This window comes from Euprymna scolopes, chromosome 23 (genome assembly GCF_053919585.1).
Source record: "Euprymna scolopes isolate OS-2025 chromosome 23, ASM5391958v1, whole genome shotgun sequence".
Classification (NCBI taxonomy): domain Eukaryota; kingdom Metazoa; phylum Mollusca; class Cephalopoda; order Sepiida; family Sepiolidae; genus Euprymna; species Euprymna scolopes.
The window spans coordinates 26874334-26881853 of record NC_136504.1 but is presented as its reverse complement, the minus strand read 5'-3'; positions in this window follow the sequence as shown (position 1 = coordinate 26881853).

The following is a 7520-nucleotide window of genomic DNA, read 5'->3' as shown; positions in this document are numbered from 1 at the left end:
ACTTTTTTTTACCGTTAGGATTCAACATTGTAAACATTTTTTGCTATGGAAGATAAAGTCTATGGTTTACCTCTTTAATGGTGATTTTGTGTAGTTTTATAACATTTCGAGTCAGACTTTGGATTAAACATAAAATTTAGAATGTCCTAAAAATGAGAGATTATTTTAATAAAAATTTATATGAAAAAAAAATGATCTCCCACTTTAAATTTAAAATATTTAAATATAGATATAATTTATTTTTTAAATTTACAAAATATTTAATGTTTCTCTAAATTTTCTCATATTGTGCCATTTTCCCCATTTACATTTGTCCCATTAACATTTCCCCCATTAACATTTGTCCCATTAACATTTCCCCCATTAACATTTGTCCCATTAACATTTCCCCCATTAACATTTGTCCCATTAACATTTTCCCTATTAACATTCGTCCCATTTTACCTACCCTCTCCAAACCCCGTCTCAAAAAATCTAAATCTATCAATTAATTCAAGTATAAATGTGGTGAATGCGTTTTGTGGATTTGGTTTTCAATTTTTATTTTGCAAATATTAAATTTACTGATGTTTGAGGATAATTTAATTGGAAATATTTATGATTAAGGCACATAATTATTGTGATGTTTAATTTGTAATATATTTCGATTTAATTTTCATTATATTAAACACTGCTTGATTTTATGAATTGTTTTCTTGCAGAAAAAAAAAAGAAAACAGCTGATAAAATAAGAAAACATCCTGGGGAGCCAACCACATCAATATAATTCCTAAAATATATAATAAGAAAACACGGAATATTTTGCATATTCATAATATTTTTATGTAGAATAAAGTTATAATGTAGTGTTTTTTTTGTGGGGGGGGGGGTTGAATTAACAGTTTCTCTCTTACAGATAAAAAAGAAGAATTTTTACAGGGGAATATTTTTTATTACACCGGACAAGGGAAATAATTAAATCTCACCAAATCATTTATTCTTAAAAACAGATTTATTGTCATTTGGAAATATAGCTCAGTGGGAGAGTATTTGACTACAAATCGTATGCTTCTCTGTTCAATTTGTTTTGCTTACGTCTAGAGAACCTTCGACTTATCTAATCTCCTTTCTGTATATGAAGTATACATTGAATCATTTGATGCAAATAATAAGTCTTTTAATAATAAAATGATCTCCGATGTTTCGTTGTTGATTTGAAAACGACTCAGCTGTTTCCTGAAACCCAACGCGCAGACTGCAGCAGAGAGAAGCGGCATATCGACCCGCACTGGAACATCTGCGAATGAAAATTCAACCGCAATGTCTGACATCAACGGCCAGCCTATAGACTAATCTGGAAGATCAGTTAGCGTCCTCAAGGGGTTGCCATACGGATTTCGGGTGGCTGCGCGTTTAATGCACCCAGGGCATTATAATGGTAAATTTCAATGACCAGTGAGTGTCTTGTTACTAGACAAAGTTAAAAGTGTTCCCATTGGAACTTACGGTTAGTGCAAATCTTCTCGCCCGTGTGTACAAACGCTCCCATTGTTACATCAGTGCCAACACTGGCGAAGCGTAATGTTTTTTTTTCTGCGTTATTTTTTATGTAGGGTGTACGCTAATAATCAAATAATGTTTATTTTGATTTGTATTGTATTTTTTTAGTTGATCTTTGTCCATCGGAACGACGATGACCATCTGATCATCCTTGAGAGATGGCGGATGACACGCCCTTAACTGTGAAGCAAAGGCTGCACAATCACTAACCACTTCTCTCGTGAGTCGGCACTGCTTGATTTCGGTGGCATCAAGAAGTCCAGAACGACTGGAAATAGTGTCGAGATAAGTGGAGAACACATACAAACCTCGTATTGCCAAATGGTCACCCATTTTAGTCCTGCCCAGGTTCAACGATGCTTAACACTGATGCTACAACGGAAACGCGATGTGTCAACTAGTGATGCAATGATTCCAATATTTTTCCCGATTCCGATACAATTACTGATTCCGTACTAAATTCCAAATTCCGATACAATTACCGATTCCGTACTAAATTCCAGATTCCGATACAATTACCGATTCCGATTTTTTTTATAAATATCTAATTATTTAACAGTAAAATTGTTATTTTCTGAAATTTTCGTAAAAACACATGTTAAATATGCAGATATTTTCGTAAATGTCCAAATTACATTTGTGGGGGATAATCTATCGATTTTAGTTTTACGGGTATTTTAAAATCAATAAATATTTACTAATTTATCAATATTACCAGCCTTGGAAGATTTTACTTTAAACAAAAAAAAAAAACAACTAAAAGAATCGATTTGGCATCGGAAAATAGGCACCAATATTTCCGATACCGATTCATTCCGATGCCCCCAAATGTTCCGATTTTTACGATTTTTACGATTCCCGATTCCGATTAATCGTCCCAACACTAGTGTCAACGTGATTTACCGTATTTTTTTTCTAGTATTACTATAATGAGTCCCTATTTGCAGCAGAACAAACATATAGTATACTTTCTTTTTTAATTACGCTTAGATTAAGGTGCCCCTTTCAAAAGTATTGTTGTATTACAGGTGCGTACCGACACTGTCAACACATAAGACGAATGAAAAAAGGAAAAACAAAACAAAGTATTCAACCTAAAGAACTCCATAGAAGCAGACAGAGACAAGCTGAGGGTCTGGGCAGAGACGGGCAGGGTGGGAGATAAAAAAGACACTCGTGGAAAACAACAACGCCAACAAAACCCGAAAGAATAATACAGTATGACGTTGGCCTCATGAATATTCATAAGTATTAATGAGTAATGGGCCGCGGCAGTCGATAATGGCGACAGATATTGTTCTAACCAAATAACTATTGTCAGAATGTGGCGCCATCGCCTTCTCATGATGACAAGGTCGACAGCAGCGCCCCCAAGCGAGACCGACAGAGGCCAGAGACCAAGGACTTGGGAGTGGAAAGGAAGCAGTAGGAGGAGAAGGAGATGGGGAAAGAAAAATATGTCGCGGCACTAGCCGGGGTCAATATAGAGACGGCAGGTTCGAACTTGTTTTAGGTCGTAGTTATTTGTCATCGCACCCATATTTTACGGTTAAAATAAAAACAGGTGAGTTTTAAATTAAATGTGGGTGGATTCTGAATAATGAAAAGCATAATCAGCTTAATTTTAAATTAAAAAAGGAACAACCTCAAATTAAAAAAAAATACCCATGTGAAATTTTATGATATCAAATACAACTTATGAAAACTGAATTAGATATTGAAAGAAAACAATGCTTTCATTTCGATTTCATATAGTTGAGTTTTGTTATTTGAATTTTAACTTTTTATAAAAATTCTCTCTCTTACTCTTTCTGTCATTTTCATTCTCTCTCTCCCTCTCTCTCTCTATATATATATATATATGCACAAATATATGTATATGAACCAATCGACTTATCTATCAATTTGTCTCCCCCTCTCTTTCTCTCTCTCTCTCTCTCTCTATATATATATATATATATATATGATTATTTTTCTGTCTATGTCTCTTTCTCTCTTTCTAAAGGAACCTGGAGGTAGCAAATTCTCGTTCCGTCAGCCACGATTTTGAGTGTCCCCGCACAGCGAATGGTACCTTCAACCTCCAGAAGAGTGTAAATTACAACGAAATGTTACGAAGTACTTTATCAACTACGCCACAAGTCATCGCGTTAGAAATTCCATGCAGATTCTCGAGTTCGACAAAATATTTTCTGAGTTCGATAAAACGCACCTAGATCACCCGAAACGTTGTGTGCATAACATTCTAAATGAGAACAATAGTTCGAAGAATCCAAACAACATAAGAAATAATACGGAAGGCGTTTTAGTTTCTTGAAACGTGACGAATGTTTGTTTTGTCGAGAATTGTAAACCAACTGATGTACTTCTTGAGGTGAGTACTTGCTAGTTTTATGCCTTTAAAGACGTTAAATGATTTTGATCCTTTATCCTCGCTCAGATGTTTCATAATAAATTAGACTAGAAGTCTTCATATTTTTCGAACAGCGGCGGGGGGGGGGGGGGAGCATATTGGCGACTTTTTAGACCTTCTGCCCCCCCCCAAAATGACCTGGACGGTGCCCGGAAAACTCGTCCCGGGAAAACTCGTCTCGGGAAAACTCGTCTCGGGAAAACTCGTCTCCGGAAAACTCGTCTCGGGAAAACTCGTCCCCTTTCGCTAGGTAGGAAAACTGGTCCCTTATTGAATAAATATCGATTGAAAACACATTTTATGATCGTTCTTGAAGGAGATATTGTTTTTTTTTTAAATAGACTATAGCCCCCCCCATAATATTTAAAAAAAAAAATATTTTTACTTGTTTAATGTTTTTTTTTTTTTTTTTAAATAAAATCGATTTTCTAAGTGTCCGTTTTCTACCTAACTGGCTAAGTTCTTAGTGGTTTCACTTATTTTACAGCGTGGGTTTGTATTACTGTACACATAGATTCGAAAAAGTAGTTAAAAAACAAATATATAACAAAAAAATGTTATCAAAGGCAAGATAAGTTACTTTTCTACCAAACTGGATATAATTATCGTGTTTTTTTTTTCAATTTAACATGTTTATTCAGCTCGAAAAACATGCAGTGTTTACCGATGTATTGGAAAATTCAAAATGGCGGCCGACTTTCTCTTAAACACCGAATATATGTCAACCTATGTCACGGTAATATATATTGAGCGAATTTCTAGCAGTATTTTGTCTAGTTTATTATTTATAACACCTTTTCCCGAACTTACCGTGTTTTCACAATAGTCCGCCCAGCGATTTTGGAGTTCATAGGGAACGAGCTCACAGATGCACAGAGTTCCTTTTATATAACAGCAAAGATTTTATTCTTTTAATTGAAAATGTGTGTTAATTTTGGTTGCTACCAGATCAGGCTCTCTGAAGATTTTCGCTTTCTGGACTAAAATGCACCAAACATTGACGTAATATTTTTCCCCCTTTTACCTTCACAAAACTCTATCATGTTTCACAAAGTCAAAAACAACAACAATTTTCCTCTACAAAACAACGACACCAAACACCAAGAATAAATATTTAAAGATGCATAGATCTTGAAGCATAAAACATTTCTCCAAAATTACTGTATCAGACATCCAATAAGTAGAAAAGGTTTGATATGCCGTAAAACAAAATCAGCAAACCAAATTCAATGAATGAATATTCGAATATAAAAATACCTAAAAACATTAATTTCTTTTCCAAAATTACTGGTTTCGGCATTAGATAATCAGAAAATGGTTGATATGCCGTAAAACAAAACCACCAAGCTGTTTATTTTGATGATATTAGGCAACAATTTTAAAATAAACCGTCTGTAATACTTTACCAAGTTACTTAATCTTTTTAACTGTTTTAATGAATTTGATAGAGCGTAATTCTCTGTTGCTTCTAATTTTAGAAGGAATTAGGCATGTTTTTCGATATGACGTCCAGAGAAATCCAACAAAGCGACGCCGAATTTGCATTTCAATACGTTTATTTTAAGATTTTTATATTCTTAACCTTGACAAACTTCCGTTACGCGCTTTTTGTGCTCATCCAAGCAACTGCTAGCGATTAAAATGTCGTAAATACAAGGTAGAACATTAAAATTGTCGCCCTAGAAAAGACATGATTCCATTTCCGTTTGATAAAAACCGGTTTTCTTTTTTTTTTTTGCAGATCATCCACTAATTGGCCAGTTGGGTACAAATCTCAAGAACGATAGGAGCCTTCTATGAAAGTGACACAATGTTCAAGGAATGAGATTGGAGATGTTCCTTACAGATTTAAGTTATGACGACGTGACTATTGCATGCACCCTCAAAATTCATCGCTGGATTGCCACAATTAACTAGGACGTGCCCAGAGTGATCTTTGGTGTGATTTCAAGTGAGGGCCACATCATGCCAACTCACTTCTTCGAAGTCGGTTTGAAACCCAACACCAAAGTATACCCCGATGTGCTGAAAAATGTGGTGATCCCCTGGTGCAATCAGGTGGCAGATGACAGGCTCTGAGTATGACAACAAATGCGGCGGCGCCGGCCCAAATGTCCAAAGAAACCCAAACTTAGCTTCAGAAGGAGTGCTACGGCTTTGTACCCTTCTCTCACCTCCTCTTTCCCCGACCTGAACCCGTTGATCATGCGTCGAGAACATCACCAACATGACCTCTCACAACACCAAAGCCAGCCTGATCGCCGCCATCCGCCGAGTATTCGTCGAGCTCCCGCCGGAAATTGTGGAAAAGGCATGCTCCTAGTTCCGAACCTGTATCAAGGCGTTGATTGAGGCTGAAGGCGGTACATTGAATAGATTTCTACATAAGTTACCTATATTAATTTTCTACATAAGTTACCTATATTAATTTTCTACATAAGTTACCTATATTAATTTTCTACATAAGTTACCTGTATTAATTTTTTTTAAAAAATGTTTTAAAATAAAACTGTAGTGTTGTTTTCTATAGAACGACACTTTTATCGTTCCACAAAAAAATGCAAGGTAACTCAATGCCTGACAGACAGAGCGTTAAAAAGCTTAAGTGGCATTTCACAATCCAAATGGAAAGAAAGAAAAAGAGATAAAGTCAAATAGGAAACACATAGATGGTTTTTTTTGATGTACTTGCGTCCACAACAGTATTTTATGGTGAGCTCAAATTAAATCGATCAATAAAAAAAATCTTGGATAAAGATAAGAATCTCGTATCCGTAAAAGCGGATATTTATCAGAAAACTTAGCGATGTTTAAAACTTTATCATCACCAATTTATCTTCAATCGTCATTCATTTTCTTTTTTGATCGCGTGTAAAGAAAGGTAACTTTGAAATATTAAACGGCGGAAAAATGTATTTTTTGTTGTTGTTCAACCACCTCGTTGTATTACATATTTGGATTCAAGTAGCTTCTTTCCAAGAACTGCAGACATGTGGAACCGGTTGACTGTTTCCTACCTACCTACCTATAACATTGGTTTTCCCAAACATAATAAAAACACGCATGTATCGTCGTTAGGATAATTATCGTTCGTTTTTGTTAGCTCCTTACATTAAGTGGCTTCATGACTTGTTTAGAGCAATTTCCATCTCTCTCTCTCTCTCTCTCTCTCTCTCTCTATATATATATATATATATATATATATATATATATATATATATATATATATATAAAGCGAAAATGTATGTATGTATGTACGTGTGTTCGCTTTTTCTGTATGTCTACAAAAGGCTTTTTTCAGAGAAGCAGTCGCTCGCTTCACAACTTTTTAAAACTTTTTATATCACATATAAATCGTAATATTTCACAGTTAACAATGAAGCTCGCCTGTCTATATAATTTGCTCGATTTCGGGAAGATAAATATTCAACATTTGTTGCTCACCGCATGTGGGTTAGTCTTTTTCCTATAACATCTTGGGAAAATAAAAATCCCGCAGTCAAACTTGACCTCATTAACTCATTAAAACGAGCACCTGCCAAATCCAAGTAATTAAATAAATTCAAAC